Genomic DNA, 19,397 nt, shown 5'->3' with positions numbered 1-19,397 from the left:
AGATCTAAATATGAAACATATGAGGCACGTCACTGTATCATTTCTAACTGAGGTGGGTCATTCATGGACAATTATCCAACGATATCAGATCATCGATATACCTGAAGCTAAAGGCAACCTTTTTGTGTTTTTATTTTTCCAAGCTGAGCAGAGATTCCGACTCGTTCACGTGAAGAAACAAATTCTGTTTCAGCTCACTAAACAATTTAAATGCAACTATAAAGTATATTATAATCAACGACTGCCAATAAAGGTTTTAAGTGAATTATCATATTTATGTCCATTTCTAATACGAAAATATAAGGAAACACCACAGTAATATTGTGTCACGTGTTTGCTCGTGTCCATTAAAAGCGACATGTATCAATGAGTGAGTGAGTGAGTTGGGTTTAACGCCGCTTTTAACAATATTCCAGTTATATCACGGCGTGTCAGCTTAATGTGGGAGGAAAGCCCGAAGTGATGCAGGTCTCAGACGTTTACCACTTCGGTGAAACCCACGAGCACGGGTATGGTGCTGACAAACCTAGAAACATAATCGGGGCGAACCGGGATTCGAACCCACAATCATAGGTTTCTGGCGTGTCAAGGGGACGCAACTCTGCACAGCGAATCGCGGCGCCTTAGACGACTGGGCCACCCGTGCCCCCCATGTATCAATGATACTGTATAATATCAATATATTCTGATAGTATACAAATACACCATTCACACATCAATGATGCATTTACCATGATCTTCTTGGGTTTGAAGACATTCTTTGTCAAAAATAATACCACGACCAGTCACCTCGTCAGTTTTTATCAAAGCCCATTTGCCCTTAATTCAATACCTCACTAAGGCTTGGCTTTAATATCAAATGCTTCTTCGATTTTCTTAACTATTTTCATAGTCGGGAGTAAATCAATTGACAGCTAGTTGATAAATAGCGTCATAGCTGCATGATGATATCAATATCTCCAATGAATGGACCTGTTCCAGATTGGCAGGAGGAATTAGATTCGTATTGAACCATTAATCCTATGTTGGTCTAATGAATACAGGCGAATAGATATAACGTGTGACACTATTATGATAATCAAACTCTAGTATTCACTTATTTGAACATTAATATGGCTGTGTGACAGCTGCGATACTATATTAGGGTTGGGGATTGGCATATGTCATTGTTTAACCAATAGCCTTTATTGCAATTGATATGATAAGAATATATATATATATAATCAATATCAATGTAATGGTATGTATTCAGTAAAACATGTTATTGGGATAATAGGACGCAGTACATGGTTTTGTCTTCAAATACTACAGATGTTATTTCGGCTTTTATTTTGATAACATGAATTAATTGTTTATACTTTCTGAAATCATTACATATTTGTCACACTGTTCAGTAAAACATGTTATTGGGATAATAGGACGCAGTACATGGTTTTGTGTTCAAATACTTCAGATGTTATTTCGGCTTTTATTTTGATAACATGAATTAATTGTTTATACTTTCTGAAATCATTACATATTTGTAACACTGTTCAGTAAAACATGTTATTGGGATAATAGGACGCAGTACATGGTTTTGTGTTCAAATACTTCAGATGTTATTTCGGCTTTTATTTTGATAACATGAATTAATTGTTAAAACTTTCTGAAATCATTACATATTTGTCACAATGTTACGTTGTCATAGAGTGTAGAAAGACATTGAAGCTGGAAGGATGATGGATGGATGGATGTTGGATAGATGTAGTGCACATATAATCAGCCACAGACACATATATAGATATGACGTGTTGATATTAAATAGACAGACATGATATTCGGCGAGATGGATGAAATATAGATACAGATAAATAGCGAGTGTGTGAGTGAGTGCTTGCGCGCGTGCCTGTGTGAGTGAGTGAGTGAGTGAGTGAGTGAGCCAGTTGGGTGTTATCGTCACTTTGAATAGTTTCTCGTTATATCACAGTATGTCAGCTTAACTTAAGGCTAAGTGAGGCAAGTCGAAGAGGTTGCCACTTTGGTAAAAAAATGTATTACTTTAATGATCGAATCTCATAGTTTGAGTCAGTGAGTTTGGTTTAACGCCGCTTTGAACAGTATTCCAGTTATATAATGGTTCGTCAGCTTAATGAGGAAGGAAAATCTCATACGTTTACCACTTTGGTGAAACCCACGAGCAGGGGTATGGTGCTGACAAACCTAGAAACATAATCGGGACGAACCGGGTTCTGACCCACGAATATAGGAATGCAACACCGCGATTTGAGGCGCCTGGGCCACCCGAGCTCCAAAAGGTTTGATATAGATAAATGTATGGATGTTTTGCCACCGTAAAGACTCAAATCTTCGTTCAACCTTCACGAACAAAAATACATTTAACAATTCTTTTCCATTTTACATACACCCCTATCACAACCATTTAGTTGTAAGGAAGAACATTTATGGTGGCAGCTTCTTTATTATTAGGAACACAACGTTTCGGAGTACATACTTAATATAGAAGTTGACATCAATGTGTTCCTCACAATTTTGAAGTTGACATCCATGTGTTCCTCATAATATAGAAGTTGACATCCATAAATTCTCTTCCTTATGTGATAAATAGCCTAGTAGCCTAGTGGTTAAAGCGTTCGCTCGTCACGCCGAAGACCCGGGTTCGATTCCGAACATGGGTACAATGTGAGAAGCCCATTTCTGGTGTCCTCCGCCGTGATATGGCTGAAATATTGCTAAACGTGACGTAATACTAAACTCACTCACTCACTGTTTCTTAAGTGTACCACTTCTCAAAGACTTCATTTAGTTATATATTCCACTACATAAGCCATAACTATTAAATAAAGCCATCGGTGTTTTGCCAATGATGTGATCACATGACTCCCGTCAGCTCGTGTTAAGTATTAGAGTGCTTCAAGCAAAGCCCCACAACCGTATTATTCAGACAACGTGGCGAGATAGTGGGCCAGTACATGCTTCATCGAAGGAGACAAACACATTTAAATAGACTGCTGAAATATACCGACAACAAGAAGCAATCCCATCTGGCTAACTCGCTATCGGTATATGAAGAGGACATTTTTCCCGATGTTCACGACCTGTGTAACCTAATTTGGGTATTTCAAACGGAGGGATTGGAAGACAAAACAAACATGCCTGTTAGCTAATGCTCTGTATCGACCTGTGTCCCATAACATACCACACGGTTGAAGAGTGCAGGCATTTCACACGATATACACGGAAACAGTCGGGGAGGGCTATACGCAGAGAAATAATCCTCAATTTGACAGCTGATGTCTGGATGTTAAAAGGGGAAGGAAAACATATTTTCATCCTGTGATAAGAGTTACGTGACAAAGTTTTTACCAAATTAGTTTAAACTTTCCTAAAGACACTGGAACCTTGTCAACTTGAAGTGGTTTTTGTCATCGGAGTTTCAAGGTGGCGATAGTAACACCGATGAATGTTTTGCAAGTATTCCCAAGCTGTGAGGCGAGTTATATTATATGAGAATATGCTGGCAAACTAAACTACCGCGCAAGAGAAAGTATAAACTTGAAAACTGGATTTGAGTGAGTGAGAGAGTTGGGTTTAACGCCGCTTTTAACAGTATTCCAGTTATATCCCGGCGTGTCAGCTTAATGTTGGGAGGAAAGCCCGAAGTGATGCAGGTCTTAGACGTTTACCACTTCGGTGAAACCCACGAGCACGGGTATGGTGCTGACAAACCTAGAAACAATCGGGGCGAACCGGGTTCGAACCGACAATCATAGGTTTCTGGCGTGCACAAGGGGCGCAACTCTGCACAGCGAATCACGGCGCCTTAGACGACTGGGCCATCCGTGCCCCCGAAAACTGGATATGATCAAAACGTAAGCTCGTACACTCCGAGAGATAAATTAATTATCTAAGTTCGATTTAATGACGTTTCAATGTAATTAATAATTAGCAAGGTGAGGCAGTCGAACCTTGGAACATACTGTATACAACACAACTCCGGGGATGCAGGATACTCACACCTGTTCGTGAACACCTAGTATCATGACCATTTGATAGGGGTTCATTAACACGTGATCATAATATGATGGGAGTCGTACAACGGTCTCTACTTTCAGCGGCTATTTCTTTTGATTGAAGAAAGGGTTTTAAAAAAAATAAAAAATGTGGACAACTTCTTTTTTACGCTGTAATGGCGACCTTTCGTTATAGATCATTATACCGTCTTCAAGCAAGGTGAAGTCACATAGGGTTTAACGTTGAGTCGCGGCGTGCATGCACGTGTGTGTGTAGATGCTTGTACTAATCCGGTTTTATAGTGCCGGTTTTATAGTGCCAGCCAACTGAAATACCATGCCGCAGTTTAACATGAATACCCCACAAGACACAGTATACTTACTCCGAGCCGACAAGTCCTTGTTTTAGCCCCTTAATGTTGAGCGCCAGACAGGGTAGCAACAAGTACCATCTTTTAACGTCTTTTGGTATGACGCGGCCGGGGATCGATCCCCGACCTTTCGTTCTTCGGACGGACGCTCTGCCACTAGACCATGGAGTCGGTCACCAATCAAGGTGTTCACTCTGTTTTTTGTAGATATTTCTTATGATCATGGGAAAGGAATCTTGTCGCCTTTTATTATTAATAACCATGATATAACCACAGGTTTCTCTGTACAAGACTGGATTATTTACAGACCGTCATAATGTTCCTTCACAACGAATGCCCGCGGCGATAAGTACGCGTTTTGTTGCGTTTATGATATAAATATCGCTATGACAATTCATCTGACTCACCATAATATTATCATTAATGTCATTTTGTACCACGCCGAACATAACGCCTTGCTTACCAAATTGTAATAATGATGTTATACATTCAAAACGGTCAACCATACACATACGTTTACCCTTAGAATAATAATTGAAAAATACTCCTATATACCGATATCTTTATTTGAGAATAAAATCACAGTTCGGTCACACTGAACCAAATCTGTAAGTCAAATATTTTTGTAACGATTCCTGGATGTTAACCGTTACTTAGTGAGGTGTATTAACCTCCTTGTGTTTTCCATCGTTATTAATTAGCCCTCACCAGGTGTCCGGGGAGAGGCGAACCCGTCCTCTCTGTCCTCTATTAGCATATCAACACACAGATTATGTCTTGTAGCCAGCGTTCCTTTTGCTAAATGACATAAGAAAACTGCAAAACACGCACAACTGTCTGGCAATCAACATCTGTCGCTTCATCTACATGGACGTCCCACGTCTCCATGTCCCTGCAGCAGTGATGGAGCTGCATCTGACCTGCCTGTTCTAAGCCGGGTTGATGAAGATGCATCAGCACGCCGGCACGCTATGTACAAGACGCATCAACACAACTGCACATCATGAACAGACATGGTGTACGACCGATACCTACATGTAGCTATTTACTTTAGATGTATTCACCTACAGTCTTTGTGAAAAAAGCGACAAACACCTTGTCTATATTCATAAGAAATATCTGCTAAAAGCACAGTCGATTGTACGATTCAGACTATATCATGATCATGTATTTATGAATTACTATCACATAGTGATGATACAAAGTGTTCGCCAAAAGGTGAGCGTATCCTGAACCACCCGCAACTTGACGAACTAACGAGAGAAAAAACGATATTTTGTTCCAGTCCGATTTTTACGGAAGTCAGTTGACGTCAAACGTATTTCTTTATGACTTAGGACCGTTTGTGTAAAAATTGCTTTTTTGTAGACATAATGTCTGATTAATTAAAAGTAGATGTGTATGCTGAAATGCTTTGAAATAACGTGACGAACTGACGAGAGAAAAAACGATGTTTTGTTACAGTCCGATTTTTACGGAAGTCAGTTGACGTCAAACGTATTTCTTTATGACGTCACAGCACAATTGTATCCAAGCATTCGAAAGGTGCCTCTTCCCCTGGTGGGTCATATTTACTGTTCAAAGTGACGTTGAACTGGCGCATGTTTACCACAGTAGTAAATGATAAAGTACAGTCGGAGCTGGAAACAAACCTTTTGAACGATTAATCATCGATCATTCTAGACATTATCGCATCATTAAACCGACCTATCAGTGTCTAAGCACACCGATGTATGTCCAGACCCTGAAACAAGATGCCATTGACTGCCACGTTCCTCTGTGTATAATCTCCAAGTAATGAAGACACTCCTGGACTAATCATTGCCTCGGTTCCAGACACATTCGTGCAGGTGCTACCCCAGTCACTCCCAAATCACTGCCTGTCCAGTCTAGCCTCCGTGGTCTAGTGGTAGAGCGTCCGCCCAGAGAGCGGAAGGTCCGGGGTTCGATCCCCGGCCGCGTCATACCAAAAGACGTTAAAAGATGGTACTTGTTGTTACCCTGTCTGGCGCTCAACATTAAGGGGCTAAAACAATGACTGGTTGGCTCAGAGTCAGTATACTGTGACTGAGTGGGGTATTCATGTTAAACTGCGGCATGGTATCTCAGTGAGCTAGCACTATAAATCGGCATCAGTCCGGACTAGTACAAGCAGCCACACAAACACGCACATGTACATGCACGTCGCTATATAAGTGCAATAATCTTGGACGCGACGTTAAACCCCATTTCACCTCACCTCACATAGCATCTATGGAGGATTCAGAGAGCTACCAGAGACTCCTGGCAAAATAGACTAGTCAAGCAAGATCTTCCTTCTTCAAGATACAGATCTGGGAGACCAACCTGACACAAATGAACTAGCTATAGAACGCGACCAAGACCAAAAGTTTATGTCAGTGTGTGTACATGTGTACCTCCCAGAATGCCAACTAGATGAAAAGAAATTGATAAGGATGATTGACCTTGCGGGCTAATTAAACAGCTTCATTCAATGGACAGTTCAATGTCACTCAATCCCAAGGTCATACTGCAATGGTGAGGCAGCGCCATGGAGACGGACCGCGGAGTTATCAGTTTATCGCTGTCGTCCACGTAATTTCAATGAAGCCCAGTACGTCGTTAGTGCGTGTCGTCTTGGTTGCTGAAGACGTTGATGGGATGTAGTATCTGAAGACGTTGATGGATGTCATCGCCGTCACTGACACTCAGAAGCTAAGTCATGCAGATCACATAAGGTTTCCGTCGGACAGATGCTGACCATGCATACATATATTGCCCTCCTAAATTCTTAGTCAAATGAGGACACCAATTGTCTGCTGATGGACAAACTCAGCAGCATCACACAGATACGATACCAAGGTCGCAGTGTGTTGTACGGAATGTCTAGACAGGGAAGGAGAGTATTGTTACCAGCTTCATTTACAGGAAGCTTGCTTGTATAATATATACCTAATTTGGATAAGCGGTAAAGAAGCTAATGAAGTATTCGTGCTTGAAATTAGGGATATTTCCGGGAGGGACATTATCAAACATTTCACAGACTGCTCTGTGTTCAAACACAACAGTACAATGTTTGAAGCCCATTTCTGGTGTCCCCCGCCGTGATATTGCTGGAATATTGCTAAAAGCGGCGTAAAACCAAACTCACTCACTCACTCAAACACAACAATGCTTCTATTTGACAGTGATTCCTGGACACGTGATACAGTCGGAATCCTACAATAGACTCTGTTTTTAGCAGAGATTGCATATGATTATGAGATGTTTTTGTGGCTTGTTTTCAGTATAGATTGGCTTGTATATATCTGGACATCTATTTTGGGTTGGTGGACATCAATAGTGTGAAATGATGTCCTGCAATATGTCAATCAGCATTGAATAATGATTGACTGATTGAGTTTTAAGCTGTAACTTTGGCAATATCCAGCAGTGTCACTGTGGAGGAACACAGAACGAACGCGTTAAGCACTATGCAGTCTTGATATTCATACGTTTAGAATAGTTGGGTTTAGGAATATTGTAATACTGTCGTATTCCAAAATGAAATATCAATAACTCGTTTTTCAGATAATAATTACATCCACCATATTTATTGTGACGTCAAAAACGGGGAATTGTATGCATAAATTTATGGATATCGGCATGATGTACAGAACATGACATGATCAATTTCTGAATTCGTAGACGTTCCCCGTGAAATACTAGTTCACAATATTTTGTTTGTTTAATTGTTTTTGCTTTGTTATTGTTGGTTTGGAGTATTCAAATAAATGTCGGTTAAACTTCTTGTACATTAGGGGCGGTCGGGAAGCCTAGTGGTTAAAGCGTTCGCTCGTCACGCCGAAGACCCGGGTTCGATTCCCGATATGGGTACAAAGTGCGAAGCCCATTTCTGGTGTCACCCGCCCTGATATTGCTGGAATATTGCTAAAAGCGGCGTAAAACCATACTCACTCAATCACTCCTGTATATTGATAAAATACCCGAGGACCAATATGATGTTAGTATCAGTTCGATGTGAGGTTAACTCTTTTAGCATACATGAATGTCAAAGACTACCAAGGAAGTACAACATTTACTGTATATCTTCCCGAAGCAAGTTATTATTCGACATGTGACTTCGATGTCGATAATCAATATATATCTGCACAAACATTTCATCATCTTCATGCACTGGATGTATTCAGTGTTCAATAAACTAGTTAGGGTTAAAAGGCACATGTCCCCAGACAACTGAAGCTTCCCTTTCTATTAGTGAGGCTGATCAAAAACAAAGGTAACTAAAATCCCATTAAGTATAACGGATAGATAAAACTATTTACAGAAGTCATTATGAATAGCCATTTAATACGGCGACAGAATTATATTTAAAAAAATGTTTTTCATCATCTTTAACCTTCATTCCCTCATCAGTATCGTGAAACAAAACTGTCTGGAGTCTATCTTATTAATTTCTAGAAAATCAATACTGTAAATTTCGAAGTTTTTCAAAGTGTCGTTGTAGTGTATTCAGTCAAGCTAGCAGCAGCTGATTGTGACGTTGGGTCGATATAACAACACGACAAAGTCGTCGTGGCCAATAATGGCCTCCTGGCAAACCCTCGGAATAGGATTTTAATATTCCTGTGAAATAGTTTGAAGAGTTTGTTGCTAAATAATCATGTTGCCTAAACCTAATGCATGGACGGAGAAAGTCTTTCTACATGAAACAGATTTCCGATTAACCTATGCTTTCGTCTGTTAGAATGATGGAAGGCACATCTCGTCATGAACACTCCATCAGAGACTCTGGTCGAGAGTGAGGCAGGTGAGAAGGTGGATCGGGTTTGATCCCCCTGAAGCAATCATTCGGTCCTTAACTTGGGTTCAAAGGTGCCGAGTTGAATTCAGCTTCACTGAGTACCATCAATTCCATGTCTGATGCAGGAATAAACTAGCAGCAGCTGAATAGGATGAGGATGTAGCTGGTGGACCTTCTATCTCTGGGGCAGTAGGTAGCATCCGGTATCGTCAGATTCGAATTAAGATAACGTAAGGTTATCGACTACAGTCGATAATAATGTTGGCAAGGATAAATGTGTTTTATATGTATATATGTTACGAATGATAAGTGAGTGAGTGAGTGAGTTGGGTTTAAGGCCGCTTTTAACAGTATTCCAGTTATATCACGGCGTGTCAGCTAAATGTGGGAGGAAAGCCCGAAGTGATGCAGGTCTCAGACGTTTACCACTTCGGTGAAACCCACGAGCACGGGTATGGTGCTGACAAACCTTGAAACTTAATCGGGGCGAAACATGATTCGAACCCACAATCATAGGTTTCTGGCCCGCCCAAGGGACGCAACTCTGCACAGCGAATCGCGGCGCCTTAGACGACTGGGCCACCCGTGCCCCCCTATGAATGATAAGCACACAATAACATTATCAATTGTTTGATACAAATAAATAGTAAAATAGGCGTGACATGGATTGAATGATAACAACGGGAACCATGCTATCAAATCCGATAAATATGCAAATGAGTTCACCTGGCAGGATTTGTAGTGCATGTTCACGTGTTTTCAAAGGTGAACAATTGACTTGCCTTTGTCTGTGTTTGCGACAGATGCCACCGGTGGGGCAGATACGCTCAACATTTTGCGAACACCATTTATCATCACTATTTGATAGTGATTCATAAACACATGCTTATGATATACATGTAGTCGGAATCGTACAATGGACTATTAGATAATCGAAATGTTTTGGTCGTTTATTTATTTTGAATATGCTTACTTAATGTGTATGTCTATATGTTTTATGAGCTACAAACATCTTACGTAATGTGTATGTCTATATGTTTTATAAGCTATTCCCGAGTATAGATTGCGTTTTCAAATGTGAGAGGGCTTCTCGAAACAAATATGACTGCAAAACGTTGGGCACTATATAATATATGGGGGTGCTGTATGCATTCGGTGTTTCTAGAGTTGTTTCAGTGAGTGAATCATGACTTGATTTATTATCTTATGAATCACATTATATGATAAAGGTATTAATGCCTTATTGTGTCTACGCACAGTACATGTCATATTTTAAAATTGAAAATATATACTGCGTTCGCTAATGGCTATGCATTTATACAACAGTAAATCCTAATAAATAATATTACGATACGGAATCACACTCGGGTAATATTCTCTTTTTACCTCAGTATTTCGATCTCTGTGTTTCTGAGAGCGGGACGGAAAACAATTATTTTTACCAGAAAACACATTAGTAATTTCTTATCCATAAAACAACAAATAAACATATCAAATTATCGGCGTCTTAGGCAGCCAAGTCAGTATTTGTTACAGAAACATATTCGGAAATGAGCATTTTTAACATACCGATTATTTCCAAAACACATTGTTAGGCTGTATCAATAACGCAATTAGTGTATACAGTTCTTATGCCAGGCTCTTGCCTTTAAATGCATAGTATTGGTTTATAGTTACATTGCATTGGAGTACATTGAAGTAACGAGGATAGGATAAAACTATGGCCAAATTAGGAATATCCTTAAACGAGCTGTGGGCTAACGTTTGCACTTTTGTTATCTCGGACACTTAATGTATCACATATCTGATATTTTTCAACAAATCACAGCACGGCAAAGATTTTTACGAGTGACGCCAGGTCGTTTTCGAACAAGGAGTTATTGCTTTGGGTGAAAAAGAAGGAAACCGAATTATTGGGATGTGGATGACATCAGACAAATCACTGTAGCTTTCCAGGCAAGAACAAAGCAATGTCCTTGAAAACTTTTGTTTTTGCATTATTTTCTACATATCATGTTTTTTGTAACGCTAAGCACATATACTGTCAACCCGTGAAGATTAGAATTGGTCTTCAGCGGGGTAGAATAGGTCTTCAGCAACCCATGCTTGCCGTAAAAGGCGACAATGCTTGCCGTAAAAGGCGACAATGCTTGCCGTAAGAGGCGACTAACGGGATCGGGTGGTCAGGCTCGCTGACTTGGTTGATGCATGACATCGTATCTCAATTGCGTGGATGGATGCTCATGATGTCAATCACTTGATTGTAATGTCCATCCTCGATTATTTACAGACCGCCGTCATGTAGCCAGAATATTGATGAGTTCGGCGTTAAACAACAAACAAACAAACAAACATATACAGTCATGGATTCGGATAACATCTTATTCTGACCATAAACATGAAAGGAGGTAGGGAACATGGAACTTTTTGAGGATATTCTTTTGAAGTGAAGACTGACCACACACTTTCATAAAAATATTTCGCCAAAATATTCATTTCCTCACTTATTTGTTCAGTGTAATTCATGCGTCATTACAGACGTGTAGTCGAGAATCTTGTGCATCTCTAGGATTCATCCCACATGGTTTTAAAGTAACAAAATACAAAAGTATGGAAATGAAGATTTGTGAAATGTATCCTTCATAGGATTCTCATAAAATAATTTGCTGCATATTGCCTAACATAACATTTCAAAAATTCATTCTTAAAGAGAACGAAATTACCTTATATTTAAGATTGTTTTCGTGTGCCAAAGTGTCAGAAAGTAAGATCAACTATCACAAAGGCTTACACCTTTTCGCTATTGAACCTTTCTGTTGCCTATGTATAACTAATGTTCAACCAAACTACATTATTTTCTTTTTGGTACATCAGAGACCGCTTGATTTGGTCATGACAACTGAGTGAATGATTAACAGCAATAGTCTATTTTTATCAAAGCGGGAGAAAACCATGAAAGGGCATCATCTGTTTTACCAATTTGGGAATCGAACCTAGGTCTTCACTGTGATTAGCCAACGCTTCAACAACTGGATTAACTCGCCATCCCTCACCTTTGAGAAACATACGTAATCTGGATGGAGAATGAGCGTTTGTCGTAAGGGCGTTGAATGCTGCTGATGGTAATAGTCAGCAATATTTCAACCCATTATACTACTCAAAAGAAGTTAAGAACACCCGACTCTTTCATATTATGAAATAATCGGGTGTTCTTCAACTTGTTTTGGGTAGCATATATCACGCTAGTGTCTAAAACTAGCTGACAACATAAGCAAAGGCACGATGAAATACAACCAGGTCTCACACTGTAATACATAAATCGATTTATATTCAGTATGATGCCTCTGACCCAAACTATAGTCATTTGTATTTATAGCATTTATGCATAGTGTGTATATTGATTATGACTACTCACATGCTGCTTAGGTCTATCACAAATTATAACAGTGCGTTGTACTTACATGGGATAGATATATGGCAACGTTACATAAAACGTTTATGTTACTGCACGTCAAATTGACTGACGTTTCAATAGTACTTGTGTACATGATACAATAGTCCCTGTATGGCGAGCAGTGTTCCTGAAGCTCTAGCCCAAGGTGTCTCAATTTCACATATATTTTAAGGTACAATCAAGCAGGCTCTTTCTACCGAGATTTCAGAGAGCGTCATACATCTCTTGCACAGAAGTTGTTTGATCAAGGTTACAACATTCAAGGCCTCAGTAAAGCTTTCCAAACGTTTTATGGTAGAAATGTGGAGGACAATACCAACATTGACGCATGAGTGACGAAAATGATGTCCGATGCAATTCCCTAATTTGACTTGTGCCATCTGTTTCCGTGTAATGTCAGGCGAACAATTGACTTGTCTTTGCATGTGTTTGTGACGGTGCCATCGGTGGGGCAGGATACGCTGATCTTTACGCGAACACCTGGTATCATCCCTACTTGGCAGTGATTCATAAACACATGCTTGTGATACAGTCAGAATCGTAACATCGATTGTTTTGGGCAGAGATTTCACAGGCATATGGAATGCTGTTTGCATATGTAATCGTACAATCGACTCTGCTTTAGGCAGAACTTTGTATTGGATATCAAAAGGGTTATGTCGCTTTATATATTTAATGAGATACTTTAGACACACGGAACTCTTCAACAGTTCGGATATTTGTCCCACAATACATAGAGTATCTCCCGGAGTGGAATATTAGAATGTCTACCTTTGTGAATCACCAAGTCAAAGTAAATACATCTAGTCGTATAAATACATGTACCAATCAGATGGCAAAGTCTGAAAAACGTCCAGCACAGACTTAAACAGGTTAATATCCGGATCTAAGTGTCAATCTCCGTTTTGAATCTGATAGAAACATGTCAGTATTTCCAGTATATACTGGTTTATCTATAAATACCCAAGTAGTGACATGACAGATTAAGTGTAGTAATGTCAAAGAATCTGGTCGTCCTTAACTCATTTGATTAGTAAATAAAATGTGTCTGATTTCAGTGGCCCAAGTTGATCCAAGCATTTGTAATAGAAGTCAGTATCGTACATGTTTGATATGGCAATCTTGTAGTATATTTATAACGACTGTAACCTTTTCAGATGGTTGTTACCGAACTGGTGGCCCGGTAATCCCCACCGTATCAGACGTTGGAGATAAAACAATGTTATACTCGAGTATAGATCATCGTGGTATTCGTGGTTGGAAAGAATATGAAGATATCGTTGCGTTAATCTTAACAAGCTCTTAGTGACCCCTTGATCCTTAAATCGTGGATCATGATCCTGCCTGATCAATAATAATAATAATTATAATATTAATAATAATAATAATAATAATAATAATAATAATAATAATAATAATAATCAGGCTAGCTAGGTTTTACACAGGTGCGTTACATTATTAATTGATCAGGGTGCACTCGATCTTCATTTTCAGCTCCTTGGGGAGTATACAACCAAAGCTCCCTGTGAGGCCATAGGTAAACAGTCTTATTACATTTTATCCTTCCGGGTACCCATTCACTGCCGGGTGAACATAGGCGTGTTTAACTTGCCTACGGAAACACCAAATGTGGCACATGTGCTTCAATGTGGGGCAGGACCGATCGAAACCATAGAAACTCTCAGTTGTCAAACTTGCTGATTACGATCACCCATGCAACTACTCTCCGCCACTAGCGTTGCTTAACGTCGCCAGATGTGTGACCCGAGTGCTGTACACAGTACCACGTAACACTTGGTTTGACAATACAACGTCTTTGCTTCTTCAACGTGGTAAGAACCTACGCCCGTTTCAAGGTCACGGGATATTGTCCCATAATCGATTAAGCTTCTTGGTTTGACAATTCAACGCCAATGTTTGCGAATTTTATTAACGTTAGAAAGATGAATCATTATTGGTTTCCATGAAAATTTATAATAAAACATTGTGAAGCAGTTGAAATGCTGTTAAAAGCGGCGTTAAAAGTCACCTCGAAATGATCGGTCGGTCTTTAGTATGGCACCTATCATTACCGGCGATCGATATTACAGTAAGATTTATACCTTTATCAGCAGCTTGCAAACAAAGGCGGCCGACGCCACTCCTGACCCGTACTTGAAATCAATGATTATAGGCAACAAACCTCTCCAATATCTCAGAGAACGACTAATAACGCCCGGAGCTTTGAGATTTTCCTATCTTCGCTGAAAAGTGGACACACGTTGCATAATGATGGTTATGTAGTGCTTGGGAGCTTTCGCATAAGATCACTTAACACAAATACCTATGTCTTGCGAGCCTTCCGCATATGTTGGTCTCAAAATATCCCACACCAACAGCCGTCGCTGATCCCACACTTATATCGCCTTATGTCTATAGTCAGTGTGGTAGTCGTGGTATTATCAGTCGTAGTAGTTGTTGTTGGAATCGTAGTTGTAGAAATAGACGTAGTAGTTGTAGTAGCAGTAGTAGTAGTTGTTGTAGAAGTAGTAGTAGTAGTAGTAGTAGTAGTAGTAGTAGTGGTGGTGGTGCAGTGATGTAGTAGTAGCGATAGCAGTAGTGGTAGTAGTAGCAGTAGTAGTAGCAGTAGTAGTAGTAGTAGTATTAGCAGGTGATGTAGTAGTAGTAGGAGTTGAAGTAGTAGTAGCAGTTGAAGTTGTAGTAGTAGGAGTTGAAGTAGTAGTAGCAGTTGAAGTAGTAGTAGTAGCAGTTGAAGTAGTAGTAGTAGCAGTTGAAGTAGTAGTAGTAGCAGTTGAAGTAGTAGTAGTAGCAGTTGAAGTAGTAGTAACAGTTGAAGTAAGAGTAGTTGTAGTTGTCGTAGAAGTTGTGGTTGTAGTAATATTAGCAGGAGAAACAGTCGTGGTAGTAGCAGTAGTAGTGGTGGTGCAGTGGTGTAGTAGTAGCGATAGCAGTAGTGGTAGTAGTTGCAGGAGTAGTTTTAGTAGTAGCAGTAGTAGTAGTAGTAGTAGTTGTAGTATTAAGGTTAGGGTAGTGATGGTGTAGTGGTAGCGATGGTGTAGTGGTAGTCGTAGCGGTAGCAGTAGTAGTAGTAGTAGTAGTAGTAGTAGTAGTAGTAGTAGTAGTAGTATATGAAAGTTGTTTTTGTTGCAAAATATGGGCTCGATGTCATTTACTATTACCATGAATGAAAACTCAGTTAACAAAGTACTAGCTATTATACGTACAGGTGTTATCAGAAATGTTTGCCAGTATAATTCTATTGGCCCCAGATTCCAAGTCGTATAACGCAGCGGGTTCCATTTCTAGGTGTCAGTATCGTTAATGTCATGCTCAAATACCAATAACTACGTTTCCTATCCCTGACTCCGTCATTAGTTTCAGCAAACGTAAAGCAGCTGTGTGAGTGAGTGAGGGAGTGAGTGAGTATGGTTTTACTACGCTTTTAGCAATATTCCAGAAATATCACGACAGGGGACACCAGAAATGGGCTTCACACATTGTACCCATGTCGGGAATCGAACCCGGATCTTGGGCGAACGCTTTAACCACTAGACTACCATACCGCCCCGTAAAGCACCTGCAAACTAAAGTGCTCGAACATGCACAACCGGGGCCAGGTGGCGCAGATCAAGGTAACTATCAACCCATCCGAAAGGTGTTTTCGTGTACATATTCAAAATAAGCAATCATTAATTAATAATAAATAATAGTATCGTTTTCGATGAAAACAAACCAGTCATTTAAAAAACAAGAAATTGTTTTACATTATCAGCGGACGATAAATCTCACAGTTTTGCATTTATCGCTTGGATGATTTTACTCAAAATATCATGTTAATTGTTAATAGGCTACATATAGCTGTCCAAGGTTAAGTCCGGTCTGTCGGGGCGTGTCAGCGCAATTCGGAAGATAGTTCGGAAGAAAGTCGGAGACGTTAAATACTACATTGAAATTCACATGCAATGCCTGTGTTTGCCACAACAAGGTTGATAGTCGGATTGATACAGCTTATCGAAACCACAGTCACCGAGTACGGATAGGTCAGGGACATCAATCTCCACAGGGTTCTGCGCCCCGTTTCACAAAGCGATGGTAGCGCTACAACTGTCCTATACTTACAGCTCCAGGATTTGTTGTTTACCTTTCACAACTTTAATGTGCACTGTCTACGGTAATGTGTAAAGAGAGGATGTGCTACAAGACACATGCCATATGAATAAAGCGACTACGGTTGCACAAATGTTGCACGGAACTATCGCAACGTACGCATTGAGCGTAGAGTAGACTCTAAAAGGTACGCGTAGGGGAATTAGCCGCAATATTACGAAAAACAATAGATACAAAATTATTGTCATTGACCGCCCAAACATTCTGTCAACAACAAAAAATCCTACTAGAAAACCAAACTTAATGGTCTGTCTCTTAGTGAATGAAAATAAAAGCGAAAAAAGAACGTTTTCCATAATCATAAATAAAAAAAACGTTTATCCGACCAAACAGATTCCATTTGGCATAAAATGCAAACTAGAGGTAACAGTAATATGAATAGATCACTGAATATCATGTGTTCTGCTAACTTCCTGCTAAAAGAGTCCGTAGTACGATTCCGATTTTATCACAAGCATGTGTTTACGCATTCTTTTTTAATCAGAGGTTCATTATTTTTAATTTTATTTTCATTATTTTTATTTTATTTTATTTTATTTTATTTTATTTTTATTTTTATTATTATTATTATTATTATTATCATCATCATCATCAGTATCATTATTATTATTATTATTATTATTATTATTATTATTATTATTATTTGTAGTAGTAGTTTGAATCACTACTGTAACATACGACACAATGGAATATCCCTTCAGTACACCTCAGGTGTACAATATTTTTATTTGACGCAATACAATAAATATATTCCAGTTCACATTGTACAGCCCTGTGTTGTTGATTATTGTCGTCACTCAGCTCTAACACTGAAACCGTTTGTGAAATGGCCGCTTTAGTTTCTGCAATTTTAGGCATGCATTGTCACAGCTATCTTATCCTATAATTAGTTAACTGACATAGAAGATTGCAGACATATTAAATAGATCTATAGGACATACAGTGGTCCTCGAATTTGTTTCCATGTTTTTTTCCAGAGGACTGGTATAGATGACCTATAGTACAAGCGTCAACTTTGTATAGCACTGTATGTTATATAAAATACATATTGTGCCAACTTGTACATAAGGGAGAACACAACACATTACAATTTTTCCTTTAAAATATTTGTAAAACACACATCAAGGTGTGGCAATGGGAAATGTTTCAGAATCACGTCAGCACTCTTTATTATCTAAGTGCTTAATTGAAGAAAGGGCACAACCAGTCCGCAATGTTCGATTTTTCTGTTCATCTTTTCGATTTATTAATGCATGGCTTTGTTCATCTTCAACAGTCTGTAGACAATGTGATTGGTGTCACAAAGGCTGAAGTGATCGTGCATCGCGAATCTCATTTTCTTATGATTGTGTTTCACAGCGATATGAGCATACAACGACAACAATTTTATCATAGGATTTTAAACTCCATCCGAGTGAGTGTTATTTTCCACCGTCAGTGATATTTCAGAAGAAGCACAAAAGCATGTAGAGAATCTAATCTGCACAACATCAACCAGTGGGTATATGCACTACTCACAAGCTAAATCCCAATCATTCGGTTCTCACAGTGCAACCACAATATATGTTGCATATTGTGCTCTCGTATTAAACAAGGAGTGAAACATGGCTTAAAATTAGGTTTTGATAAAAACAGGAGTGGCAGTTTGTTAACGCGCAGCCAGAAGACAGAGAAATATTGAACAGAGACATTATGCTACTTTACAGTTGGAAAGGTATGTTACGGTATAACACATGATAAATGAACAAATATACCATATCTATGCTGTGTTTAGTGGTTCATTCTGTGATGCCTCGTAGTTTGTTATCATTCGTTTAATAGTTTTAATATTCTGACTTCAAATATATTTGTCTTTCCACTAGCAACATGTCCCTATCAGTTATGTCTAGTCATTACCACGACACTCCTCACTCACAAACATTAATCGTACTACCTTTGCCGTGTGTGGGTTCAACTTTAAGAATATAGAGATAAAGTCTTCCTTTAAAGTTTATCTCTGACAGATAGCGTGTATCCAGTCTTCCGTACACCGGCACGTGTTTATCAATGCCACACACTGCACAGAAAAGTTTGAAAAGTAAAATCCTTACCTGTTTTCGCTTTGTCATATGTTCGACGTTGAAGGGTGAACGTCAGATAAAAACAGGTATATGAGAACATGTGGTGTCCACTGTGACTGAGAAGGAAGTCACTGCCTGGCGGAGACTCATTAGTAGCCTAGTGTCCCCACGTCTCAGCGAGGGAGCTTGTACAACGCTGGATAGAGGGAGGGGCAGAACGCTAGATCCATTGCGAGGAGCGCAGTCTGGTCATCGATCGATACCCAATACAACGCACGGTGGAACAGAGAGCTGTAATTAGATAATAACAGGGGTGAGGGCTATATAGGCACGAGGCTGTTGGGGATTAGCTGGAAAAGGGTTCGAATCCCATGTAAGCGGTAGTGTGCCACAGACATAAGTTCAGGATTATATGAAAGGTAGAATCTATTGTGGTCACGTAGGTCACTGGCGTTAATCCCCTTGTCATTCTGCGTCTGTGAACAGGAAGATGGCGACAATTTCAAACTATGCCTGTGACGTGTAGCTTCA

General features: G+C 39.5%; 1 protein-coding gene across 1 annotated transcript in view; it reads right to left on the bottom strand.

Annotated features, from left to right (window-relative positions):
• Positions 1 to 19,082, bottom strand: part of LOC124114692 (calcitonin gene-related peptide type 1 receptor-like) — a 165,817-nt gene extending 146,735 nt beyond the window's left edge. The window contains exon 1 of the mRNA XM_048390947.1: positions 18,897 to 19,082. The gene's annotated coding sequence lies outside the window, so the exon portion shown is untranslated. The remainder of the gene's footprint in view (positions 1 to 18,896) is intronic.
• Positions 19,083 to 19,397: the final 315 nt, after the last annotated feature.

The sequence above is a fragment of the Haliotis rufescens genome, unplaced genomic scaffold (genome assembly GCF_023055435.1).
Source record: "Haliotis rufescens isolate VD_foot unplaced genomic scaffold, xgHalRufe1.0.p SCAF_10, whole genome shotgun sequence".
In the NCBI taxonomy this organism is placed as follows: domain Eukaryota; kingdom Metazoa; phylum Mollusca; class Gastropoda; order Lepetellida; family Haliotidae; genus Haliotis; species Haliotis rufescens.
The sequence above is the reverse complement of the archived record's forward strand: the minus strand, read 5'-3'. Positions and strand labels throughout refer to the sequence as shown.